This window comes from Schistocerca piceifrons, chromosome 3 (assembly GCF_021461385.2).
Source record: "Schistocerca piceifrons isolate TAMUIC-IGC-003096 chromosome 3, iqSchPice1.1, whole genome shotgun sequence".
In the NCBI taxonomy this organism is placed as follows: Eukaryota; Metazoa; Arthropoda; class Insecta; order Orthoptera; family Acrididae; genus Schistocerca; species Schistocerca piceifrons.
Genome location: NC_060140.1, coordinates 403,659,747 through 403,679,500, shown reverse-complemented (window position 1 = coordinate 403,679,500; position 19,754 = coordinate 403,659,747).

The window sequence follows — 19,754 nt, the reverse complement described above, 5'->3', positions numbered from 1 at the left end:
TAATGCAAAAATTTTATCATGCGAAAATCGATTCACAGCAAGCTGTGGAAGACGCTGATGTCTTAATTATTACAACAACTATGTTGGTACCGACCAGTGGAAATGTAACAGCAGCAGGGGGAAGATATCGACCTGTGTAGCTGTGATGTATGGAATACCCCCTTTTTGAAACCTGAAACCAGAAACAAGAAACGGGTCTCAGACCGTCTACAACCCTCGTCCGGCCCCTGACAAAACCCTCTCAGAGCAAATATTGTTCCTATAAGCGATGAGTGGTTGTGCCAAACTTCTGGTTTGTTTATGAAGGTAATCTAAAATATCTCAATGTCTTGAAGAAGAACAACGATCTAGCTCCAGTCATTGATGCTTTCTAAGAACCTCATGCACACCACGACTAGGCTGCCGAAGCAGGAAACGTGTTTGTCATAGCTCTATACTGCAAAGGACATAAGAACAGCGTGAGCGATTTCAGATATAGGCAGTACGTCTCTTCATCGTCCGAAAATAAAACCAATATTGCCTCACTACACCGTACCGAAACTTCTGCACGATAACATACACTGAGAGTTTACTTTCTGGTGCAACAGTGGTTATCCAATCCCAAACGACACCCTAGCGAGGCGGATTGCAAAACCACAAGGAGTGGCCTCGTGCTGCAAGACTCAATACTCGGGAACTCTTCTTGTTAACGTAAAAATGCTGCCAGCGTAATTGTGAACACGGAAGGCAGGCCTTCATTGCTTCCCGATTTGCACATTTTTCGATGGACTGTGTGAAAACATCGAGCCAGAGCCATGGAAGAAAGTAGTGAAGGACTTTAAAAAAAGGCTTGCCCGATGCGGAAGTTACATCTAATCTCACGATCTATTTCGTAATCGTTCATGTCTCTTTGAGCTATGATCACAAGTTGTTTTCTTACCGCCTCATTCATCTTCCAGATGAATACGCCGCAGCGTTGATAACAGAACAACACGAACTAGTACCATGACGCACCCCATTCCAAGAACATTAGACAGAACCTTCTGAACGACAACGACGCATATAATTTTTGCTCATATAATAATTTAATAGATAAACGTGTGTAATGTAATGCAATAATATAAAAGATTTTATCAACGTTTCCCTTTGGAATTTCAGCTTCTATGTAACGGCATTTGTACAATTTGAGACTTTCATAAGGAACCTGAGTACCACGAAATTTTTAAAAAAGAGCCTGCAGCGTTACATATACGAACAAAATGAAGTGTGTGCAGTGAACGTCAAGGAATTCACTGAGACCTTTAACATAAATTAGCGTTTTCGAGTGGAAAAATCGTTTTTTCTTCGGAGATGCCGAAATAAGCCAGTTTAAAACTAGCGCTTGAGACGCAACGGTCAGTCGGAGGAAAAAACTAAGTAGTCATGTTTGTGCGAAATTTCAGGTTTTTTCGTTTCGAATGGGGAAGGTATTTACGAAAAGTTTATAGTTTATGAGTTATAAGCAAAAAGCCATCATAAAATAAAATTTCTTACCTTTTTCGCATATTTTTAAAATACGTTATAAACTGTATTGGAGAATCTCAGATTCGGATTAAACATCCCAAAAACATATAGAAAGGAGAAAATCAAAACTACTTCACAACTTTCCTGTTTAAAACACAATTTGACGGAATACATGTCTTGTTAAGACATGCAGAGTTGAAGATGAGGCGTTCTGTAAGGTATAAGACTCTTACGTGGGTGACAAAGAGTGAAAGACATGCAGGATCGCCAAAATCATTAATTTGCTACAATGCGATTATCTTCATTAAATCAATACAAATGCCGTATCTCTTATTAATCTAATAAAATATTCATGTTATAGCGCTCAATGTGAATCTGAATCTGGGTCATTGCAGGCTTAAACTGCACAGAGCCGAGAGTATGAATATTCTTTATATAGCTAACATAGGCCCACGTGTCACGTACTACTGCGTTCAGAGTTACAGTTTGGGGAGTCTCACAGTCATAGCCTATGTATGCTTCAAGAAATCAGAGAAAATCCTTGCTAGTGGGTGGTACGACTGAGAAAGTAAAAGGCATTCTTCAAGCTCACTCTTTGCATTCTAACAAGATATGCATCCACTTACATCGCAAGACGGAGGGTGCCTTGTACCACTACTATTTATTTCCATTTCCAATTCCGCTCAGAAATGGAACGAGGAGATAAGCGACAATCTACATACCACTGTGCGAGCCCTAATTGCTCTTATCTCTAGTCCTTACGCGAAATTCAAATTAGAGGCAATGGAATAGCCCTGCAGTCTGCTGCAAATGCTGGTTTTAAGAATTTTTGTCAATAGCCGTTTATGAAAAGGACATAGTCTTTCCTTCAGGGATTCCCATTTGATTTCACCAAGCAGCTCCGTAGTTCCCTTGTAATGATCGAACTTACCAATGTTTTCATTTCTTCGCTGTCATCATTTGATTCAAATTGGTTGAATTACAATACACTCGAGCAGTACTCTACACGCAGTGTTCTTGATAGATGTTTGACAATTTCCTGTAATTCTCTCGATAAGGTGTAGTCGACCATTTGCCTTCCTACTACTCTTCGATTTCATCTCGCTATTCAACGTTACGCCCAGATCTTTAATTGCTGTTTTCCTTACTCATTTACACTAACATAAATTTCACAACTATAAATTACTCCACGCAGAAATTGCTTCTTATGTATTCCGGATCATCCTATACTCACCTAACGACGATACTTTCATGTTCACTGCTGCGACATAAACAAACAGTCGCCGACTGCAGCTCACCCTGTCCGATAGATGTCTTTGATGAATACCCGACATCGAGCACAACGCATTGGCTTTTATTACTTAAAAAGTCTTCGAACCACACACATGCCTGTGAGCCTATTCCGTATTCTTGGACCGTCGTTAAGAGAATGCACCGTATAAAACGCTTTCCGAAAAAATTTTTCACGGGTAATGGCTACCAGGTCCACGCTGAATTGTGGACAGAAGCTTTTCTCTCTGAAAATAAATTATGTTCTAATGTAGAATATGTTGAATAATTATGCAGCATAGCGATGCTATGGATATAACTATGTGATTTTGCGGGCTCGTTCTTCTACCTTTCGTATATGCAGGAGTCCTGGTCTTTTCTCCAGTCGCTTGGGAGTTGTGCTGGACTTGCGATTCAATGGATGGAAGCTAAGAAAGAGGGCACTACCGAAGAGAAATTAAACCTAACTGGGATTCCATTCTGACCTGGCGACTTATTTCGTTTTTCTACCCAAGGCTGCCTATTACAATGAACTCCATACGGGAGTCTGTGCGACGGTCAAACGATGGTCAGTCGGTACGGTCATCTACATCTACATGATTACTCTGCAATTCATATTTAAGTGCTTGCCAGAGGGTTCATCGAATCATACTAACCGAGCGAGGTGGCGCAGTGGTTAGACAGTGGACTCGCATTAGGGAGGACGACGGTTCAATCCCGCGTCCAGCCATCCTGATTTAGGTTTCCGTGATTTCCCTAAATCGCTCCAGGCAGATGCCGGGATGGTTCCTTTGAAAGGGCACGGCCGACTTCCTTCCCTAATACGATAAGACCGATGACCTCGCTGACTGGTCTCCTTCCCCAAAACAACCCAACCCAAAATTGATTGAATCATACTATCTCTCTACCATTCCACTCCCGAACAGCCAGCGGGAAAAACGAACACCTAAACCTTTCTGTTCGAGCTCTGATTTCTGTTATTTTATTTTGATGATCATTCCTACCTATGTTGGTTGGACTAAACAAAATATGTTCGCATTCGGAAGAGAAAGTAGGTGACTGAAATTTCGTAAATAGATCTCGCAGCGACGAAAAACGTCTTTGATTTAATTACTTCCATCCCAACTCGCGTGTCATATCTGCCACACTCTCTCACCTATTACGTGATAATACAAAACGAGCTGCCCTTTTTTGCACCCTTTCGATGTCCTCCGTCAATCCCACCTGGTAAGGATCCCACACCACGCAGCAATATTCTAACAGAGGACGAACGAGTGTAGTGCAAGCTGTCTCTTTAGTGGACTTGTTGCATCTTCTAAGTGTCCTGCCAATGAAACGCAACCTTTGGCTCGCCTTCCCCACAATATTATCTGTGTGATCTTTCCAACTGAAATTTTTCGTTATTTTAACACCCACGTACTTAGTTGAATTGACAGCCTTGAGAGTTGTACTATTTGTCGAGTAATAGAATTCCAACCGATTTCTTTTGTAACTCATGTGGATCACCTCACACTTTTCGTTATTTAGCGTCAACTGCCACCTGCCACACCATACAGCAATCTTTTCTAAATCGCTTTGCAACTGACACTGGTCTTTGGATGACCTTACTAGACGGTAAATCACAGCATTATCTGCGAACAACCTAAGAGAACTGCTCAGATTGTCACCCAGGTCATTTATATAGATCAGGAACAGCAGAGGTCCCAGGACGCTTCCCTGGGGAACACCTGATATCCAGTTTTACTCGAAGATTTGCCGTCTATTACTACGAACTGCGACCTTCCTGACAGGATATCATGAATTCAGTCGCCCAAATTAAAACGATACTCCATAGGCCCGCAGCTTGATTAGAAGTCGCTTGTGAGGAACGGTGTCAAAAGCTTTCCGGAAATCTAGAAATACGGAATAAACTTGAGATCCCCTGTCGATAGCGGCCATTAATTCCTGCGAATAAAGAGCTAGCTGCGATGCACAAGAACGATGTTTTCTGAAACCATGCTGATTACGTATCAATGGATCGTTCCCTTCGAGGTGATTCATAATGTCTGAACACAATATATGCTCCAAAACCCTACTGCAAACCGACGTCAGTGATATAGGTCTGTAGTTCGATGGATTACTCCTACTACCCTTCTTAAACACTGGGGCGACCTGTGCAATTTTCCAATCTGTAGGTACAGATCTATCGGTGAGCGAGCGGTTGTATATGATTGCTAAGTAGCGAGCTATTGTATCAGCGTAATCTGAAAGGAACCTAATCGGTATAAAATCTGGACCAGAAGACTTGCCCGTATCAAGCGATTTGAGTTGCTTCGCAACCCCTAAAGTATCTACTTCTAAGAAACCCATGCTAGAAGCTGTACGTGTTTCAAATTCTCGAATATTCCATTCGTCTTCCCTGGTGAAGGAATTTGGGAAAACTGCGTTCAATAACTCCGCTTTAGCGGCACAGTCGTCGGCAACAGAACCATCGGCACTGTGCAGCGAAGGTATTGACTGCGTCTTGCCGCTTGTGTACTTTACATACGACCAGAATGTCTTCGGATTTTGTAACAAATTTCGAGACAATGTTTCGTTGTGGAACCTATTAAAGGCATCTAGCATTGAAATCCGTGCCAAATTTCGCGCGTCTGTAAATTTTAGCCAATCTTCGGGATTTCGCGTTCTTCTGAACTTCGCATGCTTTTTCCGTTTCCTCTGCAACAGCGTTCGGACCTGTTTTGTGTACCATGGGGGATCAGTTCCATCTCTTACCAGTTTATGAGGTATGAATCTCTCAATTGCTGTTGCTACTATATCTTTGAATTTGATCCACATCTCGTCTACATTTGCATAGTCCGTTCGGAAGGAATGGAGATTGTCTCTTAGGAAGGCATCTAGTGACACTTTATCTGCTTTTTTAAATAAAATTATTTTGCGTTTGTGTCTGGTGGATTGGGAAGAAACGGTATTGAGCCTAGCTACAACGACATTGTGATCACTAATCCCTGTATCAGTCATGATGCTCTCTATTAGCTCTGGATTGTTTGTGGCTAAGAGGTCAAGTGTGTTTTCGCAACCATTTACAATTCGCGTGGGTTCGTGGACTTACTGCTCGAAATAATTTTCGGAGAAGGCATTTAGGACAGTCTTGGAAGATGTTTTCTGCCTACCAGCGGTTTTGAACAAGTATTTTTGCCAACTTATCGAGAGAAGATTGAAGTCCCCGCCAACTATAACCGTATGAATGGTGTATTTATTTGTTACGAGACTCAAATTTTCTCTGAACTGTTCAGCGACTATATCATCGTAGTCTGGAGGTCGGTACGAGGAGCCACACATACCAATTCGCACGGATTATCTACTTCGACTTCACTGCAAGATAAACCACTACTGACAGACACAGACACTCCACCACCAATTCTGCCTAATCTATCTGTCCTGAACACCGTCCGATACTTCGTAAAAATTTCTTCTGAACTTATTTCAGGCTTTAGCCAACTTTCGGTACCTATAACGATTTCAGCTTCTGTGCTTTCTATTAGCGCTAGAAGCTCAGGGACTTTCTTAGCACAACTACAACAATTTACAACTACAATTCCGACTGTTCCTTGATCCAAGCACGTTCTGTATTTGCCATGCACCCTTTGAGATTGCAGCCCACCCCGTACTTTCCCGAGGCCTTCTAACCTAAAAATAGCGCCCAGGCCACGCCACACAACCTCCGCTACCTGTGTAGCCGCCAGCTGAGTGTAGTGAACGCCTGTCCTATTCAGCGGAACCCGAAACCCCACCACCCTATGGCTCAAGTCAAGGAATCTGCAGCCAACACGGTCGCAAAACCGTCTGAGCCTCTGATTCAGACCCTCCACCCAGCTCTGCACCAAAGGTCCGCAGTCGGTTCTGTCAACTATGCCGCAGATGTTGAGCTCTGCCTTCATCTCGTAAGCAAGACCGGCAGCGTCCACCAAATCAGATAGCCGCTGGAATCCAGAGAGAATTTCCTCAGATCAAAAACGACACATGTCATTAGTGCCGACATGTGCCACCACCTGCCGCTGGCTGCACCCTGTGCTCTTCATGGCATCCGGAAGGACCCTTTCCACATCAGGAAAGACTCCACCCGGAATGCACACGGAGTGAACACTGAATTTCTTCCCCTCCTTAGCCGCCATATCCCTAAGGGGCCCCATTACATACCTAACATTGGAGCTCCCAACTACTATTAAGCCCACCCTCTGCGATTGCCCGGACTTTGAAGGCTGAGAATCATCCTCTGAAACAGGGCAGGCAGCTGCATCTAGCTCAGCCAGAGAGAGTACCTGAAACCTGTTTGTCAGACGCACTGGGGAGGCTTTCTAATCAGCCTCCGGGGACGTCTTTCTCTGCCTGCCACGCCTTGGAACGACCTCCCAATCAACCACAGGCGAGGGCTCAGCCCCACTGCGGGCAGCAACCGGGGCAATCACAGCGGCAGACCGATCTGGGGACAGACGGGACGAGGTTGACATCCCCGTGGTACCCAAGTCCGGCTCCCCACAGTGATTCCCATTGGCAACAGCCTCAAGCTGCGCGACCGAAGTCAGCGCTGCCTGCAGCTGTGAGTGAAGGGATGCCAACTCAGCCCTCATCCGAACACAGCAATCACAGTCCCTGTCCATTCTAATCGATGTCGAACAACAGTTACTGAAACACGAGTCCATGCCCAGATAACTCAAGGGAAACATGCAAAGAATGTATGAACTAACTTGTAGAAATACCTAACGACTGCGCTACAATCTGCCGGAATTTACGATTACAGTAATTAAAACTCGAAACTACACCTCCTATACGAAACTCACATGCAATTTAAGTAAGAATCTACGAAGTAAACACAGAAAAGAAGCTATATACGTATCTTTCTGCGCTGTCGATGCGCACCAACTGGGAGCTCAGGCCACACTGGTCTCTGAGAACCTACTAGACAGATAAGTACCACTGACGTACCTCCTGAGTGAATGAATTTTTAAACGAGAAATTTAAAATTCAGCTTTCCTTTTGCTGTCTTATATTGTAACACAAGACTAGCAGACGACTTCCTGTTTAGAAGCCTTCAGCCCGCTTATTGATTTTACATAAGTTCAGAATCTTCTCTGGTTTTTGGTAAGGAGTTATGATAAGGTATAACAGCTCGAGTTTTTCAATGCTTCATGCGTCAGAGGCACAAATTTTAACTACCTTCTTCATACCGTCATATGCACACTCTGTTTTGAACCGAATGTGAAGCAGTCTCAAGTTTCTCAGCTTTTTCCTAAATTTTTGTTGTACCTCGGTGAGTGTTTCACGTACTTAATCCAATAACTCTGTAGATACTTCCCCCCAGAGCGCAATTTACAAGCAGTTTTAACTCTGCCAATATTCCTCTACTACATTATAATGGGACTATATGATGGCCATATATTTTCTAAATAGCATGCTAACAACTGCTGATTTGTTCTTTCCAAACATAAAAACTCCCCTAGCCTTCTTGACTGAATAATTTACTTTAGTATTCATCGTCACTATGATGACGTCATGATCACTAATACATACCTCTATACAGATTCGACAATGTCATGTCTGTTTGTAGGTACAAGGTCTCATGTATTTTCATTGCGGATGACGCACTATAACATATAACCACTTAGACAAGCGAATTCTTCTGCACGGGAAAATAAAACATGAATCACTTTCTATTATTCTACCTTTTAATCTTCCTTTGTTCGAAACTCACATAGATTAGTTGACTGTGATCGAAATAGACAAGTGTGCAGTATCTTAGAAACATTTCCCTTGTTATCTTCAGTTAAAGGAAAAACCGGCCCTACTTGAGCATATCTTGGCTCGCAGTGTGAATTCCTTAACCATCAACTCACAGCTAGGAAGGTAAGCGCAGATCGGAACTGATAATAGCATACAATGAAATAGGTAGTGATTAGATGGTTATTTTGCACGCCTATGACTTTACTTATTTCTGTAATCAACGTGTTTATTCCTGTGCATCGGCGAGTAAATAATACGAAATCGGATCAAGGAAACAACACCAATGCCAGTTTGATTTCTATCTCAGCCTCTCCCTCACTTCCTGCCTTCCCTCTTCTCTGTGTGTGTGTGTGTGTGTGTGTGTGTGTGTGTGTGGGTGTGTGTGGGTGTGTGTGTGTCAAACAAGACGTCTGCAGATGGCAACTGCGGCCGATAACTTAAATGTGTTACATTCTTTTCATATAGTGCTTCATTTTTCTTAGCTTATTTATTCTAATTGTATGAAACAGACTGAAGACAGCAGAAGAAATGAGTACAAAATTGGTAAGTCCATTATCATCATGGGAAGTAACGTATGTACTCCACAACGAAGGAATGCAGTAACCAACTGGATGGCTACTTCTGACATGGTTGCTTTGGAGGCGCCGGTATGGCAAGTTGACAATAGCACCGCCTCCCATAACTGACAATAATTGTGTTGTTTCTAAATTACGTATACTCGTAAAACAAAATATCCTCCCAAAATGTCAGCTGTTAATGCTCTCATTATTGAATCACATTATCTTACTAACAGACTATGAAGATGAATTATGGCGTGCATTAAGATGTAGTAGTGGACTGGAATGTGAAATCTCACTTGTTTCTCATTAGCAAATGTAAAACAAAAGTTATATGTGGTTGCGTACGATAAACGTTTCCTGTATCGATGTTGGGTATGGACTCCAACTGGATAAGAAGAACGCAACACGTTTAGGTATCCTTCTTAGAGATTAGTTTTCTCCCACTAAACAGATATCAGAAATGAGAATTTCTGGAGTTGTGTGTGTGTGTGTGTGTGTGTGTGTGTGTGTGTGTGTGTGCGTGTGTGTGTGTGTGTGTGTGTGTGTGTCACTTCTAGAAAGTAGTGAGGAATGGACGAACAGAGCATTGTACTACGTCGGAAGCTTACGAGGAACGTTATCACAAAATGCGTTACCAGCCTGTCCCTGATATTGTATGCCTCGCCCGACATTTGATCCCTGTGATGCCGATTGTCCCCTGCTACGATCAACAAAGATACATTGTCCTAGAGAGACAGATGGGAACTAGCAGGCCATACCGGGAAACAAAGGTCAGACAGGTGTGTTTACTCAAAGAGATACTTAATGGGTTCCAAGTGCGTTATTGGATCGTTAGAAGTAATAATGTCTTGTAGTAGCCCCACGAGGCAGGAATTTACGTGTTCTTGTAACAGACAAAGACACAGTTCAACGCAAGGCACTTACAAAAATCCCCTGCTGTGGCGAATCCAAGATAGTTTCGACAGTTAGGAGAACTGCTTGATTTTCAGTTGTGTGCAATATTTACTGCAACAGTTATTACTATGACTTCTGTAGCGGATCATGTGCTGGATTAAATAACCGTCTGTGTAGTAAAAATGCACTATTTCTTCGACACAGGAGCCCTCCCCCACCCGGACCACATTCGGGTTGACGCATAGTGTCCAAAAGTATCTATTAATTGGGTTCGTTTATTTAGAAGCAACGCTTGAGGGACGCGACACATTTATTTAGATACAGGAAATGTTGAAAGTTGATGGATGCCAGTTAGTGCTGGGCTATGCAGCGATGTTGTAACGCTATTGTTGTTTACAATCCACACATCATTTTTATCACTAAATGGTTTCATCCAGTAACTTTAGAAAACCAATGTAAAACTCGCCCTACGTAGTGTAACGAGTTATTAAGTGTTCCTTTCACCACTCCATAAATACTGCCCACTCGTTTACCAGTAAATATAATCAACATCACTTTCCATGCCGCTGCGTCCCTAGGTTCCAACGACTTCGTTGACTGTTACGTGGTATCTGGTTTGGTGCAGTCATCGACAGCATTACCTTCATTCAATCACTTGCTTTTCTTAAAAAGTAAACCGGTTGAGGTTTTTCTGAGAAATATGCTTTTGATTCTCATTCCATTGAGAGCTCAAAGTATTTTTCATAAGACTCTGATAAACGTCTCCCTTCACGAATGTTTCATGTGAAACATAACATGCCATGGACCCACATGTACAGGGGCTGGAAAACATATGGAAACATGCCTAATACGGTGTAGGAAACATGCAATCATTCAAATAGGGTCCCGTATACATATAAAGGGAAGCTTATACCATTCTTCCTGCAAAGTAATGGTAAGCTGAGGTAGCAATGATGGAGCAGATAACCATCAAACACTCATGCAAGGCTGCAAAGATTCAATAATATCACGATCTGATGATAGAGATGGCCAATTGGAGATGATAAAATTGTTCCTCGTAATCAGAAAATAGTCCTGAACAATGCGAGCTGTGTGGACAAACACCCTGACGTCTTTCATCACACCATCACCATTGGAGGTCAAATATTGTACAACGCGATGGACCAGATCGGACGAAATAGTCACTTAATCCTTTGCAGTAATGGGACCTTACAGGGCAACCATGGGATACCACCATGTGGCTGCCCTAATCATCGCTGAACCACATCCAAGTTTCTCTATTGATAGCAAGCAGTCTGCATGGTAAGCTTCGGACGGCATACGTCAGACGTAAACTCGGCACGGAAGTTGTATCAAACGGCATTCATATTCTGTTGCCACATTGTCCAGGTCTTGCGGGTTCGGCAACACGTTTTCCTGTTACGTCCATTTGCATCACTGATGTGTGGTTTTTATATTCCTGCTCGGCCTACAATTCGCTGCTTCTGGAACTCACTCCGTGTTGTTTTGTTGCTGACATGGGTCGCGGGTTCAATCATGATATGTGTTCTGTAGCTATCGTCCACTTATTTTTCTTCAATTTTCCTCAAGGAACTTCTGTCACGATCACTTGACACACATTTTGTTTCGTATTGTGCTTTAGCGGATGATGTTTATTTGATTTCCATGTATGCGATACAAATCTTCAATGCGGTGCTTGTTGAAACAGTAAACACTTCGGCTATCTAAGTTACGGAAGTACCTACCATACAAACATCAATGATTTGACCACGTGTGAATTCACTCGTCTCTGACATAATGCACTTACAGTTGTACAGAACGGAGCTCTGACCACGGCTGACAATTCCAACGTATCGAAGAAATTGCAGGAATGGCTGATGTTCGTCAAGAACGCATTGTTCGAGAACACATTTCTCGCGGTGTTGCCATTCTTTGTTTTATTCTCTGATCATTAAAATACTGTGAAGCTTCTTGTTGATATCATTTGTGATGTTTCACCTGTAATAATTACGAGACATACGTCACCTCGTTTTAATTCAGCTATTCGTATCATTTCTGTTGTTAACACGTAGACTCATTATAAATATTCATCAACTTCATATGAAATGTTCTCGGCGATACAAAGTCCAAAACAACTGTATTACGGCACGGATTCCATATCGAACATTACAAAGAAACGCAAGATGTCTGTTTGAAGAACGGTTTTAACAGAACAGTACCACCTAATAATATAGACACTTCGCTAACGTTATTATAGCGTATGCCTCAACATATTAAAACTGAAGTGTAGGTGGTACTAATACCGTCTAAGTGCCAGCCAGACAAATGTTCACCATAGGCACAACAATCGGTCGCAAGAACAGTCGTTCCGACTATCACATATCGTAATATTCATCCATTCTACCCCCTTTCCCCGTTCACCTCTTTAAAGAAGTTTCGAGGTTCGAGAGTAATAACTGTGCAGCCCAACGTTTTGACAAGTGTCACCTCACATTTATTCAGAGCACAATTTGTTATCAAGAAATTGAATGCCAGTGCACTGAGATAACTACGCTGCACTATATTGTAATTAAAGCAGAAGAAAATAATATATGAGGTGGTTTCATGAAATTCGTGTGACGGACTCATTAAAATGATTAAAAACAAAATCTGCATAAACCTCTGGTAACAATCTGTGTATCAACTGCAACTGGTAATAGGTACATTCACTGGTACTTCACATGTTTGCTGAGGAACAATCCCTTAAGCCTATAGAAAGGTTCTGTAATATATTTCGTTTTCACATGAAAATATTTGAAAATCTAGCAAGTTGTACAGCCGTATGACCACACATATTTCATTCTGACAATGCAGGCAAATACACAGTGACGAGACGGTGCAGATTGGATTCAAAATTCAGCAGTGTTGAATTACTTTGTATCGAGTAGACAGTACTTATCTACATCAAGAGGCTGCCTTTTCACGGGAACATACGAAATCAGAGACTACCAATTATTATGTGCTAGAAATTCAATTAATCATCTAAATTCGCCAAACAAATTTAATTTGTAAGTTAAATCACAATTACGCATTAATAATTCTAGCGCGCGTGCACCGTTAATTATGAAAAAGTTGGTTTAATTTTCGCAGTAGTCCGAAGGTTAACTTATTAATCTCTGTTACTATTTTATAATTATTGGCTCAGAATGTGACAAAACATAAATATGATGCCGGTCGACCTTTTAGTGTGGGTCCCAAAGACTCTTCCAGAGATTTAGTCGTAGAGACAGTTCCCGATCCAAATTACAAGTAGCCCCCACTAGCTTTCTCTCCGTTGTGGAAATAATAAGGTTCTTCAACTAGAACGTATCAGTTGTAGAGTTTCGACGCTACAAACTGCGATCTTATGAACAAGTTCATTAATAACAGTAGAGTCATCGTCAACGAGTGATCGTAAAACGTTTACAGAACTGCAGACTGTATTTTGAACATACGTTCTCTGGACGAAAATTTGCACCCGGATCCCTACCTGTCGTGAGGCTACCTATGTTTTCATCCGTGTATGTCTCACGTAACGACCAGCGATTTCTAGTTGTCCCTTGCATAGTCTTGAAAAACAAAATTTTGCGGTCGTTAAATCAGCACCTGTTCCGCTTAAATGTAGAAAAATAGTAATTCTAAAATAATCTTTGGCTTGCTGTTTCGTCCAACTATGTGGCGGTGACAGCCTTAACCTGAAGCAAGTAAATTCGCAACACCATACTGCGAGGGGGCTGGTATAAGGCGTTCCTGTCATTTTGATTTTTGTATGTTATCGATGTTCACGTGATTAGAGAGAGAGAGAGAGCAAGTTACGTAGCTGTTAAAGAATCTTTGTGGCTCAGTCGTTGTCTCTGGGCAGTCTGATACTTTCTTAGTTGAAAAGTGGTAGGTGATAGACGTATACAGTACTCTTGTGTTGACGTGTGATGACATCTGTTAGAGAAGAAAGATCGATTGTGAAGGAGAGCGACGACGAACAATATGTGTATGTTAGAAAGCGAAGAGAAAATAAATTTTAGTAATGTAACTTTCTTTGAAGAGTAAAACTCTGAGATAAAAGTGCAGCAGTGCGGTCCTAATCTCTAGAAATGATTAATGGGAGCTAGTTAACTTCGTTCACTTGCTCAGAGCTGAGAGAGAGACCACCCCACTACCCTGAGTAATGCATTAACGTATTAACTGGTTAAACTGTTTGATTTTTCTAAAAATTCTGTGTTAACATTGTACCTTGTTTAAATCATTGTTTATTTTGTTAAGCATAGTACTGTTCACACCTGTGTTGGTGTGTGATAGCATTCCGTCTTCAGGCCACGAGTGGCCTACCGGGACCATCCGACCGCCTTGTCATCCTCAGTGGAGAATGCGGATAGGAGGGGCGTGGGGTCAGCACACCACTTTCCCGGTCATTATGATGGTATTCTCGACCGAAGCCGCTACTAATCGGTCGAGTAGCTCCTCAATTGGCATCACGACGCTGAGTGCACCCCGAAAATGGTAACAGCACGTGGCGACCTGGATGGTCACCCATCCAAGTGCCGACACACCCGACAGCGCGTAACTTCGGTGATGTCACGGTAACCGGTGCAGCCACTGCGGCAAGGCCGTTGCCTGTTCGTGTGTAATGATCACTGGAAATTTTACGCTTTTTGAATATATACTTCAGTCTAAAATAGTTGTCTTGGAATAGCTTTTCATAGGGATAGTACTCTCCCCACCCCCACTGTTTGTCATTACGCATTATTACATGCGATATGCCACAGTTGGAAAATTTATTTAGAAATACGAATCGGTCTTAGCCACCGCCTTCTTCCTGTTTGCTGTTGTGATTTGGAGACATTTGCAACAATGTTATCAAGACGCGAGGTGAGTGGAAGTTTTGATTATGGCCAGATAACTGTGTTGCTTCAGTTGCACATTTAAAAAATGGACAAGCTGCGTTCAGATCAGTTACAGTTCAGATTAGACCCTGTTCAGTCATAAGGTAGCACACGACTTTAAGCTGGATAACAGTTTGTGGGAATATAATCTTGGTAATGCGTAGACTTTTAAAGCGTGGGGGCTAAAGTTGGGGTAAATATCATACAGAAACAAATATAGTGCGGAGGTCACAAAGGTAGTGCGCTTTGACCAATAATTCGAGCAGCCCGGCGTCTATACTACTTAGTTCTTGCGAAGACAAAAACTATACGTACACTCTGCGGCACTGGCCATACAACTCAGTGGTTTCAGCGACAGGCGTGGCCCAGTAATCGCACAGCCAGACGGCGAAGCTGCGGTGGTCTCGTGGTCGGCCCAGATGCATCCTGGAAATGGCTGGGATTCCGTCACGGGCTTATTAGCCTCTGCCTCATCGCCTTGTTCTTCTTTCTCTTGTTCTTGTCCTTGTCCTTCTTCTTCTTCTTCTGATTAATGTTACTCCTGTCCGTTAGTTTCGTTCCTTGGATATATAGTGTACCGTCTGGTGTCCAGTCCCTTTGGTGGTCGTCCGGGGTAGTTGCGTCTCTTCCCGTAGCCCACGTTCACAAATTTTAGTCAGTCTTGTGGGGTCCATATGATCCTTTCAACTTCTTTTTCTTCTCTTCATCCATTTGTTTATATCAAGTATTCCACACTGTTCCCTCACCGAAACATTTGTTCTTTTGTCCTAAACGGTTAAGCCGTGGCACAAAGGGAGAGGCAGCTAACTTTGACGTGAAAGAATATGGGATACCCAACGTTAAGGGACACAGCGTCGTTGGCACACGGTGCGAGCTGGTTAACGTGATTTTGTGCTCTCAACGCACTCCAACGCTAGTTGTTGGCTTTATTTGGATCGGAAACCATATAGTTTCGTCACTAAAAATGGAAGCGCCTATAATTCCTACATTAGGTCTATTAAATCGCACATTTCGTCTCTTAACATTATGCTAGTCATGTTGTTGTATCTGTGGTGTACAAAATAACTTTAGTATATGTAAACGTGTCACATGTCAAAAATGAAAGACAGATGTCAATTCAGTAAGGACATCAGCTTATAAAAGTTCATCAATTCGAAAAAAAAAACCTTACTCGTCATAGAGAGTACACTTATATTTACACATCATCAGTTATTACAGAAATTATTTCTATTAATTCCATACGCAAGTCCCACAATCTTTTAGCAAAGGCGAAACTGGAAAAAGAAGGAACATTGTATCTCGCTTGTCGCGTTCTCCCTATCGTTCTACTGTTCATTCCATAACGCGACCGAGCGAGGTGGCGCAGTGGTAAGACACTGGACTCGCATTCGGGAGGACGACGGTTCAATCCCGCGTCCGGCCATCCTGATTTAGGTTTTCCGTGATTTCCCTAAATCACTCCAGGCAAATGCCGGGATGGTTCCTATGAAAGGGCACGGCCGACTTCCTTCCCCATCCTTCCCTAATCCGATGAGACCGATGACCACGCTGTCTGGTCTCCTTCCCCAAAACCAACCAACCAACCAACCATAACGCGTCGCCTGAGTCAACTACGCTACGCCCAAAACTTTAGACGTAGTGCCCTCGAATTTTATGTTAAAGTCTTTTGAAAGCTTTAATCGTCGAAATGTCATTAATTGGCATCTGTTTGTAACAATTCCTAATAATAAAAGCACGTTTTCATGACTCTTCAATCGGTCGTTTCCTTTAATCGGCTTACTCTAATACCACGCGAATTACAACGTGAAAATAACTACATACGAAAATTCTTTAACCAACAACAAGACGTTTCCTGTCTTCTCATTATAACAAACCTTACCAATAGCTACTCGTTCTCGAGACATTCAACGTGCTGGTTCGTATAAACAGCAAATATTCGTAGGGTTTAAAGTATAACACAAAACCGACGCTTAACACGACAAATGCAATACAGACTTTTGCATTCTGCTTGTGACATAGGGAATGTTCTAGCTTCCTGTCGGCTCTACATAACGTGGTACGTTGCCGAAATATCGCAGAACTTATTTTGTGTAGGACAAAATGGCTCCTCAACGTGAAATAGCAAGAAGTTTCGTCACAAAACTCGTAGAGCGCCATATCAGCGTTACCTGACTGGTCCCCGTAAGCCGACATCTTAACTCTAGGATCGGTCCTAGTGCCAACATTTCCTCTCCCGTTAACTTTTGTTTTATATCTTTTCGTTTCTTCTGTAGTTTCTTTTTGATATATCATAACAGGACCCACCATTACTTTAAATATTTTGTATTTTCTCCTCAGTTGTCATAAATTGGTTTTTCCTGCAGTATTCTCAAGACATCTAGTAAATCTTACTGCCTCTGTCACACGAATTTTTACTTCCATGGGCAAGTCTTTAGAGCTGGTTATAACAGTCTCTAGAAAGTTAAAGTTCATCACTTGTTCAATCGACATACCATCTGCTTCTAACTTACATCGCGCGGATGTTTCTGGGTCATCGTAATTATTGACAAGTATTGGTAGGCAAATAACTACGAGAAATGGGGAATCACACAAATAGTGCGTATCATGCCTCTAATATTGACAAAAGCCTTAATTAGGCGAGGCAAGGAGTCCACAAGATTCTTCGGGTATGCAGTATCCAACTGAAGCCGCTTAATAATCAGATCCCACAGAGCAGCAAACTAGTGAGGACGTTGGTTGCAATGTTCTGAGTAGCCCCAAACGTTTTCTGTGGGGTTAAGACGGGACGGTTTAGCAACTACTTGTGGTGTAGTAAAGTATCTGATTTGTCATCATCACCACATCATCATCATCATCATCATCATCATCATCAACGTGACCTCCAGGAATTATATAGATTTTTTCCTGTTCCGCCTCAGAATTGTTTGCAGCATCTCTTTAACGGTCGTCCAACGTTTCTCTTCGCTTTTGAGAAGATTAAGAACGAAATGCTGAGTTGAAAGAGGTGTAAGGTAGGGCTGTAGCCTTCCGGCAATACTGTTCATTCCTCAGGGTAACGCCACGATGAGTCATCGGAAGGACTGAGTCAGCATATAGGGACGTAACAATATTATTCTGTGAAGTTAAAGCAAAAGCCACAACATTGAAAGAGCTATGGGAAATAATTTTTTAATGCAGGAGGGAGAGCAGATAGACAGGAAGTGTACGTGTAAGAGGAACTATCCGATGACACTGATGGAAGAAGAACTGGGAGTCTATATAGAAGACATATCATGCAGTCACAGAGGCGTAATTCAAAACTGCTTTGGAAAATTTGCGATCAGATACCGTAGAATACAGTTTTTTGTAAAATTTTGCACAATAGTTATTCCACATGGTCCAATTGTAGTAATGGGACTGCCGCCTACGTTCGACATACAGTGGTCACTTACAGGCGGCAGGTGGCAATAATAGCAGTGAGGGGTATTACAGCGTGTCGGGGAACACGGAAAACAGTGCAGTCTTTGCCTTAAGCGGAAACCGAGCGATTTATCTGAGCCCGAGACGGCATGATCATTGACTTTCGGGCCAATGCCGGAAGCATTTACGAAACGGCTAAGTCTGTAACTTATTCGCGTCCCGCTTGGTTAAAGTGCACCGTGCACGAAATAATGTCGCTATCCAAAGGAGGCACCGGGGCAACTGTGGTGCAACGGGCGAAAGAAGAAATGTATGTGTAATTAGACTTGTAACTGTTGAGCAACTGACATCCCAGGTGAACCAAGGGGCCATCGGCAGTGTCTCCCCAAGGATCGTTCAGCGAACATGGCTACTTGTAGGCCTCCGCAGCAGATGCCTGTTTCGTGAACCCATTCTGTTGCTCTTCACGGGGGACGAAGGCTGAACTTGCACGCGAATGCAGCAGCTGGACATCCACTGAGTGACCATAGGTGGCCTTTTTAGATGAATCACGTTTTATGCTCCATCGGACAGGTGGCTGTAGGTGCGTACAGTGTGAAACGTCTGGAAGGAAACACCCCGTAAGCAGAAGGGACCGTTGTCGTTTGGGGAATGTTTTCGTAGCATTCTCTAAGTGATAACGTCATTCTGGAAGGCACAATTCATCAACACAAGTGTCCATGTATCGTTCCGGTCCATGTTCAGCCGTGCATGCAGTTTTTCTTCCTTAACTGAATGACATCTACCAGCAGCACAATGTAACATGTCACACCGCTCACAGTGTACGTGTGTGGTTCGAAGACGACCAGGCTGAGTTTAACGTACCCCTCTGGCCACCAGATCCCCAAATTTAAACCAAGTCGTGAATCTATCGGACCACCGCGATCGGGCTGCTCGCACAATGGATACTCAATCGAGAAATCACCGCGGCTGGCCACGGTACTGGATCAGCTTGCTCCTCTTGGTGGACGTTTTGCATCAGAAAGTGCTGCAAAAGTATTCGCTTTAGGCACGTAATCACATTAATGTGGTTTACTGTTAATTTAAGGAACGAGAAAGTTCTCCTTAGAATCGGCGAAGAAACGGGTGTGGAAAAAACAGACAGGCAAGAGAAACAGGATGAATGGACAGGTGTTAAAGCATCAGTTAATAACTTCCATGGTGCTAGAGTGAGCCGTACAGAGTAAAAACTGCAGAGTAGCACAGAATTGGGAATTATTCCAATAAATGAGGTCGTATGTAGCAAGTGCTACTCTGTGATGAAGAAAGTAGCATAGGAGCGGAACTCGTCACGGACCGCATGAAAACAGTTACACGACTGATGTCTCGAAATAATATGAAATAAATAAATGTTCGTTGATAAATACAAGATTTTAAATTGTTATGTAAGACACTTAGTTTTGATGGTATTGCTGCATTAATGGTCACACACGGTGAACAGCCTGCAAAATAT